The 26241-nt window shown below is 43.0% G+C and overlaps 1 protein-coding gene across 2 annotated transcripts in view; it reads right to left on the minus strand.

Moving 5' to 3' along the window:
• OSBPL8 (oxysterol binding protein like 8) overlaps positions 1-21045 on the minus strand; it is a 90615-nt gene extending 69570 nt beyond the window's left edge. Inside the window, exon 1 of one of the 2 annotated variants that reach the window (XM_048047432.2) lies at positions 20904-21045. The gene's annotated coding sequence lies outside the window, so the exon portion shown is untranslated. The remainder of the gene's footprint in view (positions 1-20903) is intronic. The other variant, XM_066993222.1, reaches the window with a different exon arrangement.
• Positions 21046-26241: the final 5196 nt, after the last annotated feature.

Here is a 26241-nt window from a genome sequence, read left to right on the forward strand (position 1 = left end):
TGCTGCCATTTAACTCCACTCATTTAGAGATAACACTGGACTACAGACTTCCAAAAAACTAACAATGGAAAAGCATTTTTTCCATTAATAAGCACTGTTACAGAATAACGTTAATATAAAGAGAATAAAACACACCGTCCATCCTTCCTTCTGCAGAGCTACCAAAGACCTCTCAGTACAGAACTTCTATAAGCAGCGGCTTAGCTTAACCAAAGCCAGAATTGAGATTATTTCTCTGGGTGCTGCTCAAAAGAACCATGAACAAACCGACTTCCACAGGGTTCAGGTAAGAGACCAATTACGATCCTAAATTCTGATCTGAGATGCATAAAATAGAAAATCAATGCAAGATGTAAGCCCTCTTTCATGCTTTTAAACTTTACACAGACAAACAAATCTCAGGTGAGCTGTGCTTAGCTGCACCACAGTTACATTGTGACCGGGAGGTTTTCATGAAATGGACATTCTGCAGGAGTAAACATGGTGGGAATTTCAAACAGGAACATGATGTTTATTTTCCAGTATGATTTAGTTTTCCGTATCTTAGCAGCAGTGGCTCTTCTTGATATGAAAATAGAGTTGGTGACATAAGAGATTGCCTTCACTCGGATTTCTTTAAGCTAGTGCTAGAAGGTGGTTCCCACAATTTCAAGATACAGGATATTTGTAGCAGAATTTAAGAGCAAAAGGTCAGAGAAGCACACCTGAAAAAGGAAAAACCCTAAAAATTCTAACTTCAAGTAACAACAGGTTTAAACAAGTAGCGATAGCATGTGGCTTACACAGCATGGTTTATTAAAAAGACTTAGTCTGATTTAGATTTCCATTGTTTATGTCAAGTTCAGTTTTCTGTTTGTTTGCCTAATTAAAATTGGTTGATGCACCTAACTTCGGGCTTTTTATGTGTCAGTCCTTTTCTATGTGCTTATAATTCAGGATCTTTCATAGGGTTGCTTTGGCTTTGCTTTCTGTTGTATTATTATTTTATTATCTATTTTAAGTTGCGAACATATATTTCAAATTCCCTATGTACAAATTCAGCAACGACTAGTGCTTTTAGTGCCAAACATTCAACCTTGTCTTTCTGAAGCTACTAAGTCACTTTGATTTGGAAGTGTTATGGAATTTCATACAGCTTTTAGTTTAACAGGATGAACAACAGCAATTAAACAATACAACTTGGTCCACAGGAACTATCAAACACCGCGGCGTTCCAGCCTTTGTCAAGTGATCCTGCACTTGTTTTTTGGACAACTAACCTTCTGCTTCAGGGACTAGTATAGAAGATATTAAATTCTTTCAAACGGAAAAGTAAGTACGTGCCATGGCTGGGACAACAGGGCTCTGTTCCTTTACAACCAGAGAACGGCCATAAGGTCACTTTACACTGCACTACCAGAAAAACAAAGCCTTGACGCTTCCTTGGAAGTTCTTTGAAAGGCTCCATAGAAAACAAATAGAGCAAAAGCCAGCGTCTTGTACAAAGGAAGAACTATTCCATTAAGGCCCAAGGAATACTGAATGGACAAGGCATCTCTTCCCTCCCTCCCACCTGTCTACTCACGTCCTGGGTATTCAGTTTGCCATAAAATGGATTAACGTGGTCATCAGAGAGCTCGAGCAGGTGATGTAAGGGAATGCTGTCCTCTGAATGGCAGTCCCATAGGCCGCGTAACAGGAAGTTCTGAATCCTGCTTCCCCATCACCCTCTGTCCCCTCAATAATCAGCTCGTTGAGGGACATCAGAACAACAAGGTGAAGGTTTAATTTTCAAAAAAAAAAACCAATATCTTTCCCTTCACAACATTACCTCAGTCCAACATGGTCACCAAACCCGACAAGACGTCTTATCAGTTTTTAATGGCATTCTATAGTTTACTTTCATATATAAAATTGCACCCAATAGTGAGATAACATTATCTTAACTACTAAGATAATATTAGCTGAAAGCAATTCGAGACGTGTCTCTCTGCCACAGCAGTTCAGTACGCCCCCAAGCATCACGTTACACATCAGATTCCCTTGAAGGCCACTCACACACGTATCTCAGAGCCTAGCACCCAGGCAAAGAACAAAACCCTACCTCCCATTCTGCATTATGCGAATGGATCTGAGCAGCGACAGTTCAGGTGCCAGAGCCGTAACAGACACGTCCCTGCCGTCCTCATAGTCAAGCTTCCCTCTCCTTGGGCACATACAGTCTCTGACACTTATTTTCAAACACAGCACTGACATGTCAGAAGAAGGAAAAATGAATATATCGGTTTAGATTTCCTGCAGATGTAGCTAGAAGAATATCTGGAGCTATGTTTCCAACCACGAGTTATGCTAAAGGGGCAACTGGAAAAATCTGGTGTCACACATTTTTACTCCTTTTCTGACTGAGAGCCCAGACTGAGTACTCAAAATCAGTGGTCAGAAATGCAAACCAGTGAAGTTCAGCAGATACACCATACTCATAACTAAAGGCTTTAAGTTTTAAAAGCTCTGCCTTCTCTGAAAAGTACTATAACAAACATGCTTTCTTTTTTTTCCCCAAGAAAATGGCATGAAAAAGCATGCATGATATTAATTTCAATGAAAACAGCGCGTTTGCAGAGCCCCTTAGTCTCAAAAACACCTTGGCATGCACAACTTTTCCTGCGAGAAAGTATCTCCTTCCTGTGTTTTGCAGCCCTCAGCAGAATTCAGGGAGAGGTGAGCTGCCTCCTCCTCCTAACAATCACAGCTTGGGAAGAAATAAGATAAATCAGTAGTTCTCAACGCAATGTCATGTTTTACTTTCCCACAACAGCTTTCAGAAGCCTCTGACATTCATAAATTAAGCTTTTCATATCAAGATTATGTCAAATATACACAGAATATAAAGTTACAATCTAGTAACTGCAAGAATGCTATTAACTTCATAAATTTCTCATTGGAACCAAATAGCCATTTGGGTATTTCAATGCCGTTTATAAGCACCAAGTGTAAAACAACCAACAAGCTTACCCATCCAAGCCACCTACCCAAGACAAACATACAAGTGTTCCAGTCACATCATGCAGAAATAAGCTACGTGCCCCCCACCATGAGAAGAGCACCGTGCCAATACATCATATACAATGGGGCCGACTGTTTTCAGATGGTGATAAGTATAATTAACCTTCATAACCCTGCCTTTGGCCTTGAACACTGAAGCTGAATTCATCTTGAAAACCAATTAAAATGCTAAGCAGTCTATACACTTTGGGACTAGAAAATGGCATACTGCATTCAATAAAGAAAGAAAAGAAGAGCACAAGTGTCTCCTTAGCATCGAGGATTTGTTGATTAAGTAAAAATCATAATTCTTAACTAAATCGCTTTTTTTCAATAACTGAAGAATTCTCCAGTTCTCTCTGAAATGATGAATGATGTTTCTCTCTGAAGCATCTAAGGTTGATGAAGGGATTAATCTCTTCGATCCCAACAAAACGGAAGTTTTAACAGAAAAAATAGGCATAGAAACAAAGGATAAAGATAAGTTAGGAGTGTTACACAGCTTGATTCTGCCCTCCTGTGCCCATCCATAATGACAGATACTGGTTGTATCAACATGGGCCAGCTCACGTGGCACAGTTCACATGTGGAGTTTAACTTCATTCTGCCCCAGTAGGGTGCCCGTATTCATTCTGCCTTGCGGATCGAGTATCAACAAGGAAAAAGATACATAAGATTTACGGTACTGAAATGGCCTTTTCTAGGGCTGCTGTCTTTAAATTAACAGAACAACTAGACAATTAACAGAACAACTAGACAAGCAGATGGACCTGGAATTTTAATTTTTGTGACTGCTTCTTTTCAAGATATGAAAAGCATGGAAAATCTTGGCCTACAATACTTAATTGCAACCTAAGGCTTCAGACAGATCTCGCAGCCAGCTAAAAGACTATGGATTGAAAGGTTTGTTTTTTTTTTAAAAAAAAACAAAAAAACTATGAAAGCATATTTAAGAATGGTTATGTCTCCTTGGAGATCACCTCTGTAAATCCAGCTAGCTTTAAAATAGTAAGGAGCACCCCAAGATCACATGCAACTGCCCATTTTCAAGACTACTTCTAAGAGCTGCAGCATTCCTGTTTAGACACACAGTGCTCTAAATTGGACAAAAACAGTTCTGAACTTTTAAAATATTTTGTTGACTATCAGTGCTTTTTTAATCTCTTTGAGACAAAAGTGTTTTCAGGAACTTCACAATATCATATCATATTTCCACTTACAAAATAAAAATAAATCACATTGACTTGACGTGAAATTCAGAAGCTCATGGATCTCTGACAGTAGGTTGGGTTTCTTTTCAACCCCTTGGTTCTGTTGCAGCTGGGGCAATCAGTATGTTATTCCATTACCACATCACGGAATAATGGAGGGAATAGAAGCTTACAGTCACATCCCTAACTAATGAAGGGAACAAAAGATCATAGCACACCAATGTCCAGACACTTAAAAGAGCATTTCAGAATACACGTACCCTGAACAAGTGCTATTTTGCATGTCAAAATACAAATACTGACACGGGTGGAGCACAAAAGCACTCTAGCTTTGCTTGAGAACAAATTACTATCATCATTTCCTGCTTTCCACCCTTCCTGATTTGAGCTTTAAAATTATAAGATTTTAAGCCAAGTATGAAATTTTGCTTATTTAGTAACATTACAATTTTTCAGTTGTTTTCAACAATTTTTCCTCCTGTATATGAGGAGGCCGCATCATTTCAGTGGAAGAAAAATCTGTGTATCTTTCTACTTTCTTGTTGCATCCATTCCTTCACATTAATCATCATTATTATTTACTCTGACACTAAAAAATTAATTCATGGTGTTGTTTTTTGTTCTGTTTTTAATTAAAACACTAGGTAGAAACATTTCTTTATTTAACAGAAAAAAAGCAGGTAAAGTGATCTCTGATTCTGCACTGAGCCTGAGCTGCTTATCACCATTTTAAAGTTAATGCTCAGTTCTCACAGCAGAACTTTACAGTAGCTTAACAAGGTGTCTAAAAGTCTTCCCAGAACTGTCTTCCAAAACTTCAATATCAAGTTAAAACCTATTCAAGCATTTAACTCCTATGAGGAGTTAGCTTGATTGCTGTTAATTTAAACTACTATCATACATAGTTGTGCTGTAGATGGCAGTGTTTTATACAACTCACCTCTCTACCTGAACTTAGACGTAAATAGTGCAATACAGAGAACATGCTGCAAGGTTATTGCAAGAATCTTCAAGCATTTGCAGAACCTGTAGTAAGCAGGTATGCAAAATGCATCAATTTGAAAAGGAAAATCTTGGTCCCTTCCCAGCTGACTTGGTAAGGACCTTCACCTTAGTACTGATCAATTACAAACATTTTAAGTTAGTGCAGCTGAGAGAAGAACATCCTTCAAAACAGAGACCCACAAACTGTTCCTGTGTACGGGATCAGGCATTTTACTTCAGCAGACCAAAATCCAAACAAGCTTTCTGTAATAATTTAAATTCTTTGTGTTTCCAATTCCCCTGGAAGCAGGGCCCAGACTTCCCATAAAACATTGGCCTGCACAGCACTTGATTTTCACACTGAACTCTCCAGCTCTTTTCCTGAAGACAACCCTGGCCCATCAGCCACAAGCTTTCCAGGCAGAACTTCCCAGGAGCGGCCACTGCTGTCTGCAAGTTGCCCACCTCATGACCCGTATGGCACGAGCTCTGCAGTGTCACAGAACCAACAGAGGTCAGTTTCACAATGGCTAGCAAAATGGATCAACCACCAGCAAGCCAATAGTTAAGGAACCACCTCAACAACAATTTCAGTGCTCCCCCAGCTAAAATCTTTCTGCTCGTCTGCATCTCAAGAAAGTTGCCAAACCCTGGAACAGGCTTCCCAGTGAGGTGGTTGATGCCCCGTGCCTGTCAGTGTTCAAGAGGCATTTGGGCAATGCCCTCAGTAACATGCTTTAGCTTTTATTTAGCCCTGAAGGGGTCAGGCAGTTCTCTCAGGCTGGTCTCTGAAGGTCCCCTCTAATTGAATTATTCTATGTGAAGGACAAGTATATAAACACTAGCTCAAACAGGCTCTCTGAGGAGACTGGATATGCAAGCTTATCAAAACGCTCCCGTGTCAGAATTCATAACATACCACCGCTTCCATTTCATGAGAAAGGACAACCTGCTTCTCTTCAGATCAAAATTATTGTCACCTCTACTCAGCAAAACATTTGCAGGGAACTAAAAGTGCAATGAGACATCAGGAATGGTGATGAAGGATGGGCAAAAGCCAAGACACAATAAAATACCATTTTTCTTAAGTCTGCGATCATGAAGTCCAAGGCTGCACTGGAGAGGAGACTGATACAACTACGTTCTGCCAGAGTATCAGCAGTAGGACTTCTAGAAATGTTATTTTCTTCGCAAATATGTTTATGTCAATAGCAACCTCCCTGGACATAATGCACACTGGGAGGAGCAGGCTGTTACTGTCATTGCTTGTACAGCTTACGTTTGTAGTAATTTGGCTGGAGAGGGAGAGAGGGAGGAGGCACTTGCTGACATAAGCACCTACGCTGCAGCTTCTCCCACACTGTAACACCAGCATGATCTCTGCAAGTTAAGCAGCAAAGATTAAACAGCACAGAATTCAAGCAGAGACATTTAAAATCTCGCAACAGCACAATACACACGTATGTTGCATGCACAAACCTTACGTACCCCAGTATTGTTCTCCAGAGGGTGATGAAAAGCAGACGGCAGAAGAATGCCACCAGGTGTCTGAGTTGCTAAGTCAGGTAGGACAGCAGCCAGGAAGAAAAAAAAACACATATACTATCATGTGCTTAACTGAAAGAAGAAAAAGGATGGTGCATGCCTGGGCTTGAAGATAAAACTGTTACGGCCACGGATGATCTGAAAGAAGATAGGAAGACGTGGCAGTGGTGCATGATGCCAAACAACGCGGTCATCAAAGCAGAAACCTGAGAACAAAGCTCAGATGGAGAAAAGGCATTTAAAAGTGCCAGACAAATGTGACTGAAACAGTTAACAACACAGGGCAAGAGTCTGAAAGATGGCTACAAGAAAAACATGAACAAATAATTTTTTTTTTTTTAAATTAAGAACATGAAATGAATTCCAAGCTCTCCTGACCCTGTAAGAAGGTGGAGAGCAAGTCTGTAGAGCTGAAGTAGGCTTTTGTTCAAGTATGGATGGCAACAGTAACATCACATCACAAGAAGAGGGCAGATGCTGAGTCAAGTCAGCAAATTCTGTCTACTACATCCTAAAGTGAAAATATAAATGCCCCGTTGTCTCTTCTCTCCTCCTTCAAGACTCAGGTCTTTTTGGGTCCCTTCACGCTGGAGGAAATGGGGCCCAGGGCAGGGGGAGAATTTAGCGAAGGCTTCCAGACTGCAAGTTAAAACCTCGATAACATACACATGCATTCCTTCCTTCCCTCAAGATGTTCTCCAACTTTTCATTAAGACTACACTTGCTCAGAAATTACTTCTCTCTACTCTCAAATCCCTGCTACCCGGACCGTTCTGCGCCAGAACGCAGGGAGCAGGCTGCAGAAGGTTAGCTTATATCGAGTTACAAGTGAGGAAAACACCAGCTGCTCCCTGACAAAAACAAACAAACAAAACCAAACAAACCGAAAACCAGCAACACACCGCAACAACGAAAACAAACCTCTCTTCCTTCCCTCCCACCAAGAGTTCACAGATAAAGGGGCAAACGCAAACATCACCTCTCTGAAGGCACTGAACTATATTCAGGAAAGTGTTTTAGGAGTGAAGAGCTTGCTTCTCCAGCACTTCCCCCGACATCTTTCAGAATTATGAATCACAACAGATGCTACTCGTCCTTCGAGACAACCTAAACTTCTCGAGTCCGAACTTAAATAGAAATAGCCTCTAAGGGAACAGTTTATATTTTATTCGCCTACAAGAAACTAACAGTAAAAAAAATAAATAAATCATGAAATGAAATTGACTGTTAACGCTGGAAGTGAAAGCATTTCTTTCAAAACCCTCACCAATGTCTACAATGAGTAGCCCGGCCTTGTGTCACGTCTCAGATGTTTCAGCTGCCACTTCTTAACACTATCCACGAGAGGGATGTCAAGTCTCTGTCACTCTAGCTTCTCTTTCCTCTACTGTGACCACCAGTACCGATGCTTTCATACGTACTCTTTCCACAAAAGGTCTACTGCCAGACAATATTCCATGTTCAGATTTTAAAAAGACAAAATTGAAAACTCATCGTCTTTAATCTGTAGTTGCCACAACAATAGACAAACAAGCTACTTCACTTAAGATGCAGCAACCTTTTGTTTCCTGAAGTTTAAAATTAAAACCAAAACTGAAAGACCCAAAGGTTCAAGAGCCCTAAGCCTCGCATTCCTACTCAGCAATACCACGTGTTCGTGGTGCTGCGGAGAAGTTACACGTCTTGTTCCAAAAGCAGAATACGCCATCAGTAGCTTGATTTTTCTACTAGATCTTTGGTAACCTGATGAACATGTTATTGTTGCAAGCTGAAGAAGAGCAGATGTATTAGAAAGATATCATTTTTATCTACCTGCAGCATGAGAATCACAAAGACTGTAAGAATTTCAGAGGCATACAGAATTCTTGTAAACATGCTAAGAGGACAGAAGACTCCCCAGTTTATCATACAGCTCAACTAAGGAACGGAGTTCAGAAATGAAGAAATCCATGTAAGGGAACAAAGAAGAATCACAATGAAAGAAGGTAAGTAGAGAAAAACCTGCTATATCTATTTTCGAGCTTTCTGTTGGCAATAGAAGTCCTGTTCAGAAGTGAATTGTATTTAGAAAAACAATCTGTCAATCAGAAGAAAAAGTAACTTAAGATGAAAAAGCAGTTTTGTTCTTATTTTAATTGTACTTTATTTCATTAAAAGGAATTAAATATCATTTGATAATAAAATAGTCAAAATTATGTCAAAATACATTCTGGTCTACTTTTTTATTATTTTATAAAAATAGCTATTTATACTCACTATATGCTGCAGCATTTATTCATTACTTTATTACGCTTGAAAATAATAACCAGCTACCAGATCTCTATTTTTCCTGTTGATTTAAATCAAGCTCTGTTTGGGAAGAAAGTAGAAATCAACGATAAGATATACAAGGACAACTTTCAAAAGTTCACTGAAGAAAAATATTGTTCTTATGCCAAAAACAGGAAAAAAGTACTAAAGCTTGTTTTAATTCAACGTAAACATGCTTCTTAAAAGCAAAGCAGCACAATTTGAGACCTACCAGCTGAAATGGCAGTGACCAAACCAGAGGTCTTCTACAAATAACAAACAAACAAACGAACCCACCTGACACACCACAGGGCTCACTGCCTTACACCTCCTGGTTCACAGAAACATAAAGCCCGTCTTCCTCTTCCCAGCTGAGAATCAAACGGCGTTGATGACATTGAGAGGAACTGATCATTACGCTCTAAGGGAAATATTCTTGATGTTCATAGAGGAGAATATCAAGCACTGCTCTTTAAAGCACTGACGGTAAAGGTGTACCATTAATACCCACTGCAAGTAGCTGACATGATACAGACCTGTCTGTTCGCACTCGCAGATCTATTTTCAGCAGTTTTCCCCTCATTTTACAGGGCAGCTCTTCACACTGTTTTCTGTCTTGATTAGCAAGCATAAGCTCGATGACGCTCAGAGCTTCTTTACCTTGGCGAGGCTTTCGCTTTTAATGGAAGGAGAACCTTTCTCAAAGGACAGCAATTCTTTCTGGCTGACAGTTTTGAAAACCTGTCATAAAACTTCTCCTTACGCTCAGTAGTTTTGTGCATTACTCAAAGAGACAGAATCTGCATTTTGCTTGGAAATATCAGAGGCCTTAAAAGGGTTTCTATTGCTGGTATGTTAACATAGCTGTTTGCATTAAGATTTACCCACTCTCTTCTCATGGCAGCACAAGTCAGGGACAGTTCAGTGTAACTACAATCCTATTTGCAAGCCAGAATCAGGGTACTGGCTTTACAAACACCATGCAGCAAATCTTTACAGCACAGGGTCCTTAATTTGGCTTACAAAACAAGATGCAAATATTAGCTTATTGGCTTCTCTCTACAATCACAAAGACTATTTTTTTTTTTATTACTGATGAGAATTTCATTTGATCACAAGAGAAACATCGCAAAATTGTAATTTTCAGCCTCTACCTGGCCAAAATGGCCAATCTAGTAAAATCTTTAGTAAAATAATTGAAGCCAGAACTACTGGCTTAGAATTGCCACTTTTCACATATTGTGCAAACTCAATTTAGAAAATCTTTTAAAAGAGACACTAATCAAAGCAATGCGTTATCTTCAAAGCCCACAGTTTGCATCACAGGGATTATATAAAGTTGCTTTGCTTATCCATACAAAAGCCTCTTTTTCTAAAGGAGTCTGCAAATAATATGAAGGACTTTAGATCACATCAACCCTTACTACTGTGTTAACTTCAAGTCCTACCTAGCTGTGATCTCCAAGTTGACAATGGTCAGCTAGCTGTTCAACAAAAGTTATCTGCTTCTAGTATTACTAGTACAGCTTTTTTACACACACAAATATATACATGCTCACACACAGATTATGTTCTACAGGCTTAGCCACTCCTTGCAGTAAAGCAGATGCTCCACAGGCCCTGTCTGTATCATACGCAGACAGCAGGTACCACTGGCTCTATACCACCTGCAAGCATAAAACTAAAAAAAAAAAAAATAAAAAAATCCACCACCAAACCAAAACACCAGAACCATGCTACAACAACAAGATATATACATATATCCTCCCACCCCAAACTAGCAGCCCTCCACAGTGTCTGAGCTATCAAGAAGGAACACAAGGTTATGATCATGCCCCCTTCTAAAACTGCAATCTTCTGTAAAGAGCTAAAGCTTTGATTAGTCATATGGTGCCCAGAGTTGCAAGGAATGAGACAGAAAATCCCCTGCAGCAAGTTAACCACGACCTGTGTAGGAGACCAAGGCAGGAAAAAGATGACAAGGAATCGGGGAAATCAGAACGGGCAGTTCAGCTGGAGTTGCAGGAAAACGTAGGCAGGTTGTATATGACAAGAAAAAACAATCCCAGATGTCCTATCCTCAATAAAACTAACACGTGGAAGGTCCTCACCATCCCACTCAAGCAGCGCAGAAGAGAAGAAAAAAGGCCACTTTGACTCTGGACAGGGAAGGTCCACCTGGTGTATGCACATCCGCTCTTCAGGAAAGCTGTGCGAGTCTTCTTCCCTTACAAGAGGTAAGTGATGAGCACGTTACACCCACCTGAAGCACCTAACATGTCAGCTACAAGCAGCACGGTCGGGCACGCAAGCACGCTAAGCTCACCCTACACGCTGCTTCAGGTAAGAGTTTTACAGCTTTCCCCAATCCTTCTTCCCCCGGCCCCGTGTCACTCTATCTTTCATAGCTGCTCCAACTAGAAAACAACAATCAGAAAAAAGCAGCGATACCACAGAGAAGCACAGAGCATTGTGAGCTCTCCCCATAATAAAATCAAATAGCAGAAGAGCACGTCCTATTCCGAGACCGCTGTCTAGAGAGCTGGAAGACACCTAAGTCTGAGCACCAGTATTGATCCTGAAATTTCTTCCTGAGGCACCCCCATACAAGATCTAAATGACGACTGCCGATGCACAGACCCCTCTGTTCCCTTCCCAAAGGTTTTCTATATTAAATTCTGCTGGCACACGACCAGTTACTCAATTCTATAGCTCAAAAATGGCAAAATGAAACATTTTCAAAATTTAGATAAAACCTGGCATGCTATACTCAGACCAAAGGTTGGCTTTATAATGCATGTAACAATCCCAGAGGCTGGTCAAAGCCAAATTATTACAGCATTTGCCCCAGGTTTGCAGTGCAAAGGCCATTAACAGCATAGCTGATGTGCAGTATCTCACTGCCTCAATGCCAGCCAGAAGGAGACTGTGTGGTCAGAAACCCTCAATTCACACCAAGACGATGCCCACGTCCACAGAACTGTGCCATTTTCCCTTCCCAATCACAGTAGTTACTACTTGAGTCTTCAACAAATCATGTTTGGTGTATGCTTTGATATATATATTTTTTTAAACTCTGCTTCAGCTGCTACACAAACTGCTTCATCTAGACTTGGATTAAACACATTAGTAATAACTCAAAGATTAGTGATAATGTTTGCTAAACAGCAATAGCTGTGTCACTTGTCTTCAGTTCTTGCCGTTTTCATCACATTAATAATTCACCTCAGGATTACTCCTGTATTTTTAGGACTAGTATATTAGGAAAAGATAAAACTTCCCTTAGGTACCATTCTCACACATCATCCTAATGCCCCTGGATACTTTATTCTTTATTTACACATGGACTATGCCTTAATAAAAATCAGTGTCCTTCAAGTATTTGAAGTACATATACTTTTTTTTTAAGTTAGTCTTCTAGTTAATAAAAAACAAACATTAAATCTTGAGTGCCCAATAATCCCTCAAAGAGCAGAACAGCAGCTTTTAAGACTTGTAGAAAAACATGGCAATACTGCACAAGTCTTTTACCCCCAAACAGCTCAACTAACAGATTTTGAGAATGCTTTGTGGGAGAAAGACTGCATCTCTACCTCTCCCATTAAAAGGCATTTATAAGCTAATTTATTTTTCGCTGTCTTGTGAAAAATTAAAACAGAGCAACTCTATTTTTCATACAAGCCAAGAGCTTACTCAAAACAGAAGGCAGTTAATTATCAGGCTTTGCCATTACAAGGCAGGACATCAAGCAAAACCCTTCCTTCTTGAGTGGCACGGGATGCACGTACCCAGTGTTTGGGGCAGACTACGCTACGCCTAAGAGATCTGCTGCAGTGATGTATGTCGTATACTGAAACCAGGAACTTCAACAGGCCCCTACCAGTTAAGTTCATTGCTATCTTTTAGTGTTCTAACTTAGGATCAATCTAGCTTGATGCTTTTGAAGTCTTCTTAAGAAAAAAAAAAAAAAAAAGACGCAAAGCCACATTTCACACTCCAGGAGTTTCATTCTTCTTTACTGGAAGGATTTTCTGGTATATTATTTTCATCAAGAAACCTAAGCAAAATGAATCACAACACTTTTATGGCCAGACAACAGAAATAAACTTAGCCCTGTTTGGTTTGCTTTTTGTTGTTGTTTTGCTTGTTGTGTTTAATTGCACAGGCTGTAATCAATTGAAGTTGACAGAACTGACTACAGTGAAATATTAAAAACTATAAGAACGTCCTTGGAGAACTGGATTTATCTTTTATAATAAACTACGCTGGAGTTATTTGAATACATATTTATAGTTCATTCATTACATGCACTATTCATGCAGATACTTTAATTAACATAATGTAATGTTATAAAGCATACTGCGGGGTTGGGAAAAAAATAACAGAGGCAAGTTTTCTAAACCATGGAAATACTGAATTCCAACAGTACCAAAATTGATGCTCAAGGCAAACAGATTCAGGGTATTACATCAAAATCCACACAGGAGCAGCACCAACAAACAGGTAAAAAACAGGCCAGTGGAGGTATATACTGAGTGCTGTTTCACAAGCTAATTTTTCTCACTTGTCACGGCTTTTTTTTTTTTTTGCTGAGCACTCCAGAAGACAACTGCTTTGAAGATTTTACAGCTAATGTATAGCTTTTTAAAACGTGTGCCAACAGCGAAAAAACAGCCTCGGAAATAGTGTCAGAATGTAGCTTGGATTTGGACTATTTGTCATATATGCCAGTAAAGTTGTCCAACATATAAAATACATGGTAAAAAGGTAAAGAACTTAAAACCTTTTTTTTTGCCATACTCCAAAAGCTGTCTCTGTTGTTGACAACAAGCTCCACCACCCAGTTTTCTACAGAAGTTCATTTAACAAAGGAAATATATCACATAAATGCATCTTGCACAGCTTCTACAGAAATTATAACCCTTGGAAAGCGTGGGCCAGAGCAGAAGCCACCCTGGTACAGCCTTTCTGTCTTTGTACAGAAACTCTATGGATCTGTAAGAATATTACTGCATGAAAGATAGTTTTAAATGTATAAATTAGAGCACAGAGCAGGTGACTTCTTCCAAAAAGTGAAATCATACATCTACCTACTGAGGGAAAGAGAGAGGTCCTGTTTCCAAGGCACCTGGCTGACTTCACAGGCTCTCTGCAGCTGGACACGGCTGCAGCATGGAAAAAAGTTCCCCCACTCCACCCATGAAGGGGCCTAGCAATTACATTTAGTTTGGATGCCACCTGTAAAGGCAGGGAACCAGCGCTGAGTAAAGCACGCGCACAAATGTAGCTTCGCTTTCAGCAGCTGGAGCGTGGATGGCAGCGCGGACCAGGAGCAGACACCGCTGCCATCCTCCCATGCGAGCAGCACGCTCATCATCTGACCCCGTCTGCAAATCTGCCAGCACAATGGTACGCTCTAAAAGGGACAGAAAAACCACAATGAACCCATTAAGCAAATGAGTTGCCTCCATTTTATGCTACATCTGAGGGTATTGATGAGTGGGAAGAAAAACTTAAATGGTTGGCACTTCAGAGTCAGGCCCAAGTAACACACATTACCTTCTAGCCACTGCGTAATAATATATTTGTTTCAACCAATACATTTTCTGTGCATTATGTAGTTGATTGCACTACTCCAAATGGATATCTAAACTGGCTCAGTTCTCAGCAGGACACCGATAACCTAATTCTTGTGATGGCTTTCCACTGGAAAAGTACCAAGAGAAACATCATGAGAGCTCCTGATAATTCAAAAGAAACTCCTTACATAATGGAGCTCTTATCGGACACAGGTAATGTCATGCAAGTAAGGAGACTGGCGATCTCCTAGGGCCATGTTAAATATTTGTCTTCAGGCTGCAGCCGCGCTTAGAGTAGTTCTGCAACGACAAATAATGGTAAACCCATTCCCCTGGTACAGGACAGCACTGCAATTCGAATCCCACAGTCGCAAAACAAAGAATTGCAGCTCAGGCAGCCAAACCGTTTTAATGCCTACACAATATCCCATCTATCCCTCCTGTGCTCAAGAGCAGCACCTGCTTTGTGAAGGGTACAGGTTCACTGCCACCCAGCAATCTGCACGGCGAAGGAGGCCCCTCGCTCATCCCCCTGCCTCCTTCGTTCAGCTCCATGAGGTTCCTCACCTCCCAGCTCTCCAGCCTGTGGGGATCCTTCTGAACGGCAGCACGCCCCTCTGGGGTATCAGCCACTCCTCCCAGCTTTGGGTCACCAGCAAGCGTGCTAAGGGGGGCGCCCTGTGCCATCACCCTGGTCACTGGTCAAGAAGCTGAACAGGACCGGAGCCAGTACTGACCCCTGGGGGACACCGCTAGCTGCAGGCCTCCAACCAGACTGCGCACCACTGAGCACAGCCCTCTGAGCTCTGAGCTCTGCCGCCCAGCCAGTTCCCAACCCACCCCGCTGTCCACTCATCCATCCCACACTCCCCTAGCTTACTTACGAGGATGTTACAGGAGGCGGTGTCGAAAGCCTTACTGAAATCAAGGTAGACAACATCCACTGCTCTCCCCTCATCTACCCAGCCAGTCATCCCATCAGAGCAGGCTATCAGGCTGGTTAAGCATGATTTCCCCTTGGAGAATCCATGCTGACTACTCCCGATCGCATTTTTAGCCTCCACGTGTTTGGAGATGACCTCCAGGATGAGCTGCTCCAGCACCTTTCCAGGAATGGCGGTGAGGCTCACTGGCCTGCAGTTTCCTGGGTCCTCCTCCTTGCCCTTTGTGAGGGCTGGAGTGACACGGGCTTTCTTCCAGTCCTCCGGCACCTCTCCTGTTCTCCATAACCTATCAAAAGACGACGGAGAAGGGCCTAGCAGTAACATCCACCAATTCCCTCAGCACTTGTGGGTGCACCTCACTGGGGCCCTTGGCTTTGTCAGCGTCAGGTTTGCCTAAAGGACCTCTAACCCGCTCCTCCTTGACCAAGGGGAAGTCCTCCTTTCTCCAGCCTCTCTCTCATGTCTCCGGGGTCCAGGATTCCTGAGGTCTTAGCAGTGAAGGCTGAAGCAAAGAAGGCACTCAGTAGCTCTGCCACCTCTGTATCCTTTGCCTCCAGGGCACCCGCCCCATTCAGCGGCAGGCCCACGTTTTGCCCAGTATTCCTCCTGCTACCGATGTATTTGAAGAAGCCCTTCTTGTTGTCCCTGACATCCCTGGCCAGACGTAATTCCAAATGGGCCTTGGCCTTCCTCGTTGCATCCCTGCACACTCTGACAACATTCCTATATTCCTCCCGAGTCGCCTTTTCCATTACACCATAACAAGAGGGAAGCTGAGCATCCAAGTAAGCAAGTTTCTTAGCTCAGTGCCACTTGATGAATATCTAATCAGAGACTTAGAGCATCATCACACACTCCCGTAAACTTGCAAAGACTGCAGGAATGTACGATCTGAATGCATTAACCAGAGCATGAGATCACTCGGTGCAATACTTGAGCAAACTCTGCCCGTGCTTCACCCAGAGAACTCGCTTCACCTGTGGAAGTGTCCTTTTTACAATGTCTTAACAGTAATTAGAAAAAAATTTCCCCATAAAATCTCAAGCAAAGGAACCTGCCATGTACCTGCCAAAAACTGTTTCACAACTCTTAAAATGAATCATTTCTGCTTTAGCACGCAGCCAAGAGCCTTCAATAATTTATGAATTAGCCAGCAACTGAACCTGCATTTACCACACAAATCTCGCATTAATAACACTCCCACTACTTAACATCATCAAGTTTTGAGTAACGTGCTGTTTGCCTCAACTCTCCAAATCGTCTGTAAAAATACAACAACTAAAGAACACCTCTTTGTGGAAAACATGCCAACGACTGAGATGAGGCACTGTACAGGTATTTATTAAAAAAAAAAAAAAAGCCTACTGTTCATGGGGCAAACCCTGTGCTGGGATGATGTTTCTGCCGTTTGAAGAGTCAGGTAAATCATTTACAAGCTTTGTTACTTTGGGGGAGGGGAGAGGGCAGGGTGGGCACCAGCTTACTATCAGTTTCAGACAAACGAATATTAAAACTGATGCATCTTCTTCTGATGTATAATTCCTTAAATAGCCGATGATTAAAAAAAAACACCTACAACATACATTTCCCTAAGTTGTGTAACAATACCGACTTTTTTAATCAAAGTATTTTTTTCATGGGTTTAAATGATGGGTAGTATAGCTCCCCTCCCAAACCCAAGTCTTTTAAAAAGTAATCTTCTGGTCTTCAAAATATCGCAGCTTCTGTTGGCAGGCAAGGAAAAGATAACTCTGAAAGAAGCAAGCTGCTTTCCCTCATCTCAACAGAAGAGTCGTATTAACATCTTCTGCAGTACTTCAGTACAAACACTGGGTGACAGGACTATTGCACTGGAAAAACGTGTGAACGTGCGGATAGGGCATGAACTAACCCAACCTTAGTTGCTGCAAGAACACTTTAAAACGAGATATGAAGGGAAACGGTTGAATGAAAAAACAGAGGAAGATCGGATACGCGCACTCCAGCATCGTGTCAAAGTCACTGCAACCTTAGGAGCTTTCAGAGAGATAGATGTAACATTTTTACTGGTGAAGGATCAATATTGCACACTGAGGGAAAAAGCTAACGGAGCTAGAACTCCCATCTACAACCACGAGTGTGACGAAAATGAGGATTATTTATTCATCTTGGACCATAAGTAAAAGCTACTCCTTCAAAACGAAAATCTCGCTTCCCAAATGTCTCTTACCATCTGTCAAACACTTTTAGCTGCTCTCAAGAGGCTTTTTATGCTACCATATACATTACATCTGCAACAGATTTTCTCGTTGTAGAGTACAGATGGAATAAAGCATTGTTTTATAACAAACACAGCAAAACACTGCATGGGACTTAGACTGTGTGCAATCCAGAACCAGCCACTCCGAACAGAACCCTTCTGACTAACGTCTAACCCTTCTGCTAATCAGCGCCCTATTACAACAACTGTTTCCTAAACACCACTCGGTTCACAGGGTTCAACACTTGACCTCTAAAGGGAAAGCACACATGCAATGTCAATCCTCAAAACACTAAGCTCCATCAAGTCAATAGTATGAAATTATAAAAATGAATTAACTGCGACAAACCGGTTGGAAAGCACGCGACTTGCTGTTACCATGAGCTGGCCAAGTGTTTCTTTTAGATAAAGCCACAAGGAGCTGCTGCTATTCTGCTTAAACTGATGGAGTTTGAGGCAGAGAAACCATGTCCTTGAGCAAAAGTTAATTTATTAAAAAATACGTCCATAATTATGCAGATTGTTCAAGCTTGGGGTCAAAGTAAGCGCACAAAGTAACAACACATTGTCTCTACTGATTCCCAAGATTATGAATGTTAATTTTTCAAAGGAAACAACTTACTTTTTGTACTTTCTTGTTACAATTTAGACCTTCTGACATCTAAAAACCTGCAAAAGCTATGCTAGTCTCAACATCTGCTCAAACATTTTCAAGGGAAGTCACAAGAATGACACAAGGCCCTCTGCATTGCTCCAGCTGTAAGCTGAGCTCCACTCCTCATTGTGTGTTACTGGAAGAGCTATAAGCAGCAGAGGGACGGAGGCAAACTACCGGTGGGCTGAAGTTAAACAGAAAGGTTATCAACTTCAACCAAAACACAAGACAACAGCAAAAGGAATCGCTCAAGCAAAATCCAGAAGCAGCCCTCTAAAAGGAACTGAAGCCTGTGGGAAAACTTCCCCCCCTCACCAAGACTGTGCCCATCACCTCTTGCATCTCAAAACAGAGGCACTGCTGAACTGTACAGCTGTCAACTACACGTTATAACAAAAACTAACTGAACCAGCTGTTTAACAAAGTAGAAAAGCTTTATTAATTCAACATCAGTACAAAGACGGAATGGGAAAGGAGGGGAAAAATGACGGTACTGTTCACTCAGTGCAGAACTGCTCGACATTTAGCAGCTGTACTTCTTACTTCCTCACCAACGCGCTGAAACAGCCTAGGTGAAGAGCTATGGTATTTCGTTTCCTGTAACAACAGGGACTGCGCAAGTACCTGCCGCAAAAACCTTTCAGCTGTTCCCCATCTCTTCAACAGCACATCTGCTACGCAAGCAAGATCTGTATTAAGAGTGTATCACATTAAAAGCTACAAATTACCTGACCAAGATTTTCACATTGCAGTTTGGGGAATGCCTTCGTCAACTTTGATGTTTGTAGTGCTTTTGTTACACTGAGCGCAACTGAAGAAAACCCCACGCTTTGAGGCAGTAAGACTACCCGGTTTCCTCACCATTTCTTCACTGAAGGTCTTTTCATGTTTCCTTTACAATTCTCTAGTTCGCTGAATACTGTAAGTTGTCATTCTGCTTTTAATCATAAAGCTGATTACCTCAGAGCTTGATGTAGGCTCGTAAAAAATGCTGCCTGGCCCACTTGGGAGTTTCAACTATATGATGTCATGCAATTTCTGCAACAAATTTATTTTCTGCTCCCAAACCAAAGGCCAAAAGGCTAACAAGAGAAATCATTTGACAGATTAAAAGTGACAGATTTCACAGCATGGGAGGAAAAACCCCTCAGAAGAACGCCCTGGAAGCTTCAGAAGACAGTCGTGTGAAATGCAGCAGGGAGGGCGGCGCTGGGGCAGCCATCAGGGAAGAGGTGAGCGCCGAACAGCTGCCCTGGCACGGCGTATTAAATATTGGCCAAAGTGCTCTACGCGAAGACTTACTGCGGGGCGAGGGGGCAGGAACACAACCTCACGGGATACAAAGCACGCGTGGCTCTCGTAGTACGTAGCTGCACTGACATTTCATTGAAAGCATAAGGGCAGACAAAGGAAAATAGATGCTTACAAGTACCGAATTGCCTGGTATGCTTCTCGATCACTTCGACACGATATTTATAGCCTCTAAACCAACAATCCTCAAACTTATTTTCCCCCCAAAAAATATTTCCTTCTAATCCCAGCGTTTCAGTTTCCTTAGGAGCGACACCCTGACACAACGCAGCACGAACTAAGGGAGGCACAGGCGCGGATCAGTCTGACTTTCCGTCCCGACTCAATTCCCCGCACAAACCGCGCCAGCCCAACATTTTTCTCCTGCAGCATCAGAAAACTCCTCCTTACGCTGTAAAAGTTACGGAGCTTGAACGTTTAGGCGAATCCAAGCGGCGCATCGGAGGTGCCCCAAGGGGCTCGCAGCTGTGGGCAGGCACAAGGAGCGGATGGCCATTTTCCGAAAATTTCGCGTTACAGCGATTTGACAGGACGGCGGGCTTAGCAGGAGCTCTGCCCCGACTTGTGCTTGACAGAGGAAGAGAAGAGGTCTGTTCGCTGCTGGCTCCGAGCTGCACCAGGCTCAACGACTGGCGTTACCCGCGGCACCTTCACAGCTCCGCACGCAGGGCAGAGAAGCCCGACAGGGAGCCCACGAGCGGCCGCAGGCAGCCGCCCCTCGCCTCAGCCGCCTTCAGCCCTGCTGCAGACGGCGTCAGGAGAGCGCCGGCAACGGGGGGCTCCGCCGCACGCTCCTGCGAAGCTGCACGATCGCGAACCCCAGGGCTACAAAAGCCGCGAGCGGGGCCGCAAACCCGGCGCGGGGCTAAACCGCAGCCGGCCCCGGGAGGCGGCGGGGGGCTGCGAAACGGCACGGAGCGGCACGGCACGGCGCGGCGCGGCTCCGCTGCCTCCTGCACGCAGCGGCGCTTGGCGACAGCGGCGGGGCAGACCCGCTCGTTTCTTTTTTTTTTTTTTTTTCCCCCCAAAAATTTCCCAAATCGGGTCGGTACCGGACGCGAGTTAACGGCTCGAGGAGCCCCGCGCCCTCCCTGCCCGAGCCTCGCCCCCCCGCACCCCGCTCACCTCGCCTGCAGCCCTCCAGCGAAGCGGCGCCGCTGGCCCGGCTCGGCTCGGCTCAGCCCGGCCCGGTACGAGCAGCCCCGCGGCCGTGCCCGCGCCCCTTCCCCTCCCACCCCCGTGCTCGGCCCCGCCGCGGCCCCGCCCCGCCCGGCCGCCGGCCGCTCCTCGCCGCGCGCGCGCGCACGCGTAGGCGCGCACCCCGCTCTGCGGTCGCCGCTTGATCCCCTCATCCGCCGCCGCCAGCGGGCGGGGGCGGGCGCAGGCGCGTCCCGCCCCGTCACGGGGCTGCCGGCGGAGGGCCCGCCCCGCGGCTGGGGGGGGCCGTGTTTTTTTTGTTTGTTTGTTTTTTAAATCTCACAGAATCATTAAGGTTGGAAAAGCCCTCCAAGATCACCTGGTCCAACCAGCCCCCTGCCACCACTGTCACCCACCGAACCACGTCCCTTAAGCACCACGTCCAACCTTTCCTTGAGCACCCCCAGGGACGGTGACTCCACCACCTCCCTGGGCAACCCCTCCCAATGCCTAATTACTCTTCCTGAAAAGAAATTTCTCCTCATTTCCAACCTGAACTTCCCCTGGCACAACTTGAGGCCATTCCTTCTTGTCCTACCACTAGTTACCTGTGAGAAGAGGCCGACCCCCAGCTCCCCATCTCATTACGTGTCCCCTCATAGCAGTTTTAAACGTGTCACTGGCAATATAAAACCACAGTGAGCGGCTTATGTATCATGTTCGCGTCTTTAAAATAAAATGAATACGTACCTCGGGTTTTCATTGCCTGCCAACTGATGCAACTGGAAGCAGCTGCAAACTGCTGAATAACTTTTGGAAATGCCGAGCATCTTCTTTCCACTTATGTCAAGAGAAAGTACTGTCAGTGCATTCAGAAAGCGTTTGGCACCTTTGGCACTGCCCAGATAACTAATGATGCAGAAAGTTGTCAAAGGATTAATGTTTCCAACCCTGAAAATAAGACTTCCAGCTCAATCTATTTTTCAGAGTATTATCTGCTGTACCTCATTATGTAGCAGTGTCACTAGGAGTCCATTATCTTAGGCTAATGTTCCACTCACAATCTTTTCATTCTGTTCCTTGAATAATCCGAGTTAATTAAAAGGCCAAGTATCTTTCATCAGTGCCTTTTTTTTCCTTTCAAATACTTCTGTAGAAATGTCTGTGTGTATTCCTGGCTGCAGAGGATTGCTTTTTTTTTTTTTTTTTTCTCCTTCCTTCCCCTCAGCAATTAGGTACAAAATGTTGAAGAATACAGAGAACAATTGTTTTCATTATTATAAATTATTTGAACTTTCTTTGTACAAAGCTTTCTGTAACTAAATGCTACTTCTCCCCAAAGGAGGGCTGTGGAACGAGATAATTCACTCATTTAAGAGTTACCCATGCAGGTTTTCTCCCTGTAGAGCTTTAATTCATGACTTTGGTTGTGGTCTGGCTAACGGGCTGAGCATGGCTTTGGGCAGCAGTTCTGGCCGTGCATGCAATTCGTGACTCATTCCCACCTTGCCTTGTGGCAGAGCGCCTTTCTTTTACAGCTACTTCCACAGTCACCAGATTTGCCCGGTAACACTCTGAGAGCTCCAGCAAAAAACGTGCTCTTGAAGTCGTCCTGAACAGCCATGGCAGGTCACGGTGTCCGACGCAAGGAATATGACACCGGGCAGGGGGGGCAGCTAGGAGTCGGTTCACTTTGCAAGTGCGCTAGGTGAATGAACCCATGCTTCACTTTTTGCTTCTCCTGGAGGTCACCAGTAAACTCCTATTACTCACTCCCAAAGTGCTTTCTTAGCATTACAGTGCTTGTATTTTGATCTGTGATAGAGGCGTGAGGCTGTCAGCACACCAAAACGGCAATCGTTTTATGGAGAAACTCAGTCCTCTGCTCACATGGCTTAAACTGAATCGAATAAATGCTGACATAGGTTCTCACAGGTTGCACAAACATGGATTATACCACAGACATTTTGTTAAGGGACCTCTTATGGTGAGGGGAAAATGACCACAAACCATATTTTCACATTTGAGGACCTGGAATGCTAATAAATAGTGGGAGTTTGTTCCTCACTCATTTGGACTGTCAGGTGGAAGAAACACTTAACTGGCACCACAAATACGTTGAGTGGTGAAAGCATTTGCGTACATCACATGTGACTGTGTAACAGACCTGCTGTGAAGCATGCCCGTGACCAGGTATCACGTAGTGGACATGCTCGGGCAGCAGGGAAAGAAAGAACTGTTTTTCTTATAGGAAGGCCACAGCTACCAACCCTCCTTAATATGGGGGCAGAGGAAAAAGAGGTGGAAACTGCTGTGAAAAACGGGATGAGCTCTGCCCCATCATTGATACAGGCCTTTGATTACAGCATGTGTTTTCCCTTCAAGCAGTAGGGCCATGGTGAATTTAAGGGAGGCCCTGGTGTTCGAAGTAGCCAGAGAACAGCACGAGCAGGGTTGCTGTATAAGAGAAGGTGAGCTGGGAGCCCAAGGGGATAACAGAGGTGGCAGGGCAGGGACCGCACCAGCCAGGTCCCAGTTTCACAGCACCCGGACAGGACAGACTGGAGATGGTGGCCATGTTCAGCCAAGCGTCCAGGCAATATCACAGTGAAGAGCTGGGTTCAAGGTGAAGCCAGAAACAAGATGCCTAGGCCAGAGCTGGATCAGGTCCAGTGACTGCCAAATGAAACAATAGCAGTAAGACTGAGGTGAGGTCAAGCGAGGAAGTCAGCTCACACGCTGCGATCTGTATCAAAGGTCTCTGTGAGCAAGAGTGGGCAAAGCTGTAGCTGATCTGCAGAACTGCACTCCTCTAACACAGCTCCTGCACGGGTGGAGGCCCAGCTCTGAGCCTAAATGGAGGTCCTGGGCCCATGGGTGTGGGTGGAGGCCTCCTGTGAGGCTGCTCAGGGCCGTTGAGGCTTACTAGTGCAATCAGGGCACACGGGTCATCTAGTCCATTTCTTCTTCGCAGAATAAAAATTGCAATAATACGTTGGAGCGAGCCCTTCAGTAACCTACAACTACTCCTTGGCAGAACTCTTATAAAAGGAACAGTAAAATGGTGAACTGGAGAGATGTACTATAAGCTAACATGATGCTCAAATGCAGGCATAAACAGCCTCTACCCAGAGTGTGGGAGCTTAGGACAGTGCTGCCATGTCACAGTTCCTTCCTAGGTTCGTGTGTTCTCTGCTGTGTAATCCGAAAACAAGATAAAGCACTTTACAACATAAGCAGAACATGAAAAGGCAGAGTGTTTCGCTTTGTGGTTGTGCCTATCTTTGTGGGCTATGCTTAGGGCCTGCAGATGCTGTAAGAATACAAACAAGTTCTGTAAAGAAAAGAAGATAAGAAAATTTGCACTGGTTTCAGATAACGTACTTGCAGAGTCACTAGAGGATAATTCATTGTAATCCTGCTAAGTGTTATCTTATTATCTACTGGTAACACATACTGCATGGGGCTTTACTGGGAAAGTAAAACAGAGAAAAGCTAAAGGCAACACTAGAGTATAAAGTAAAGCATGTTTTCTGCATTCCTGATGAGGGAGCTTTCTGCATGCTGACTTTTTTTTTTTTAATTCCAGTTTTTCTGAAGTGCACAGCATAACTTCCTGCCTCATCTGGAGGTGTAGACAGCTCTGAAAATCAGAGGAAAATAAGAAATTAGCCCACATGGAAATGAACTGGAAATATTGTATTATGAATCATTAATATGAGGGATAGCAACAGTTTTTACGTTTTCAGGGCAGCTGTTTCTTCCTTGCTCTTCCTAGAAATTTCAGCTTCCCACATCTCTCAAAGAGAACTAAGTTTTTTTTTTTTGTTTTTTTTTTTTTGTTTTTTTTTCCCAGCCTGAACACGTTTTTACAATAAAAGTTAAAATTTTGCTCTTGGTTATAATTAAAACAAACAAACAAACAAAAAAAAACAACAAAAAAAACTTGTTTATAATTAAAAAGCAGCTGGGATTGGATGGGGCAGAATAGCAAAAGACTTCTAGCTTAACGTTCATTGAAAATGTTTTCAGCCTCCTGCTTACGAAAACGACTTTCAGAGAGTCTCCGTTGCCCTCTACGGGAGAGCCTTAGCATTGCTTATAGAGCTGTCAGCTCTGCAGCCACTGAGCACTTCTTGCCTCGCTGCATTTCCCTGGGATGTTTTGGGGAAGTTATCTGCATTGTGACATTATGAAAATCCGAAATAAAATTTTAAAAGAGTTATTATCTGTTTCCAAGAAGATTTTTCTTGATAGAAGTTAATAGTACCATTAATAGTACCATCTTTATCACAGTGCTTGGTAACATATGGTCATTTTAGAATAAATGTTTTGAAACTACTTACATTACTAATAACGGCTTATTTTTTTCTGATCAGAAGCCAGCATTGAAATTAGAAACAAGATGACATTTCAACTTTGATTCTAAAGCTGTGTAAGAGGTAACTGATGTATTTCTAATTTGCATTACAGTAAATCTCATTGTCTTCAATAGGCTGACTGTTGTGACTGCTATCCTTACGAAGTGACTTTTGTCCACAGTAATCCATAAATTACTCCACTGATGCATGAGAATAATGTAAAAATCCAAACTTATTTTTCCGCCGTTAGATCACATTTTTATTTTATAATCTGCTGGAACTGCTCTTTCTGTCATAGGCGTTGGCACTCCAGAATGCCATTACATATGTTCCTCCTTCCTTTTGATCTAAGCTTGTCTCTGTAAAATATGTCAGTCCTGCTCTTCTGTGTTATATTTAGTTATTTAGGAGTAAATATTATTTTTATTTAGAACTTGGTTATTTATAGCATTTGAAGGTGGGGGTATTCAACTAAGACATTTTTCAAGAAATAGTATATTTTTATTCTTTTGCATCCACGGTGTTCAAGTATCCTTAACCCTGATCTGGTTAGTCATTTTTGCAGTTTTCAGTATGCTCTCGTCTGACAAGTCCTCTTTAAATACCTGCTGGATCAGCTCCTCTGCTGTCTTGGAAAAGCTCCTTCTCTCCACGTGTCTCTGTGGCTTCCATTTTCTTGCTGAGTGCAATTATCTTTTCTAGCCTCCAGCTTCCATGTGGAGAATCTCACATTTGTCATACACAATGAACTGAGCCTGATAAGATTATATTTAGCTGTATGAGTAGGATTTTAATCCAGTAATCCTACTGAGAAGAAGTTCTTGGCAGCAAGGAGACCTAAAGCACCTCTTTCACCTGCTGTTTAGTTTGCATACCTCTGTAGTCTGTTTCCTCAGAACCCTTTGTATTAGTATTTGGTGCTGTGAAAAAATGGTTAAAGGTACAAAAAGGATGATAAGATGTAA

Source organism: Anser cygnoides, chromosome 1, assembly GCF_040182565.1.
Source record: "Anser cygnoides isolate HZ-2024a breed goose chromosome 1, Taihu_goose_T2T_genome, whole genome shotgun sequence".
NCBI classification, from domain to species: domain Eukaryota; kingdom Metazoa; phylum Chordata; class Aves; order Anseriformes; family Anatidae; genus Anser; species Anser cygnoides.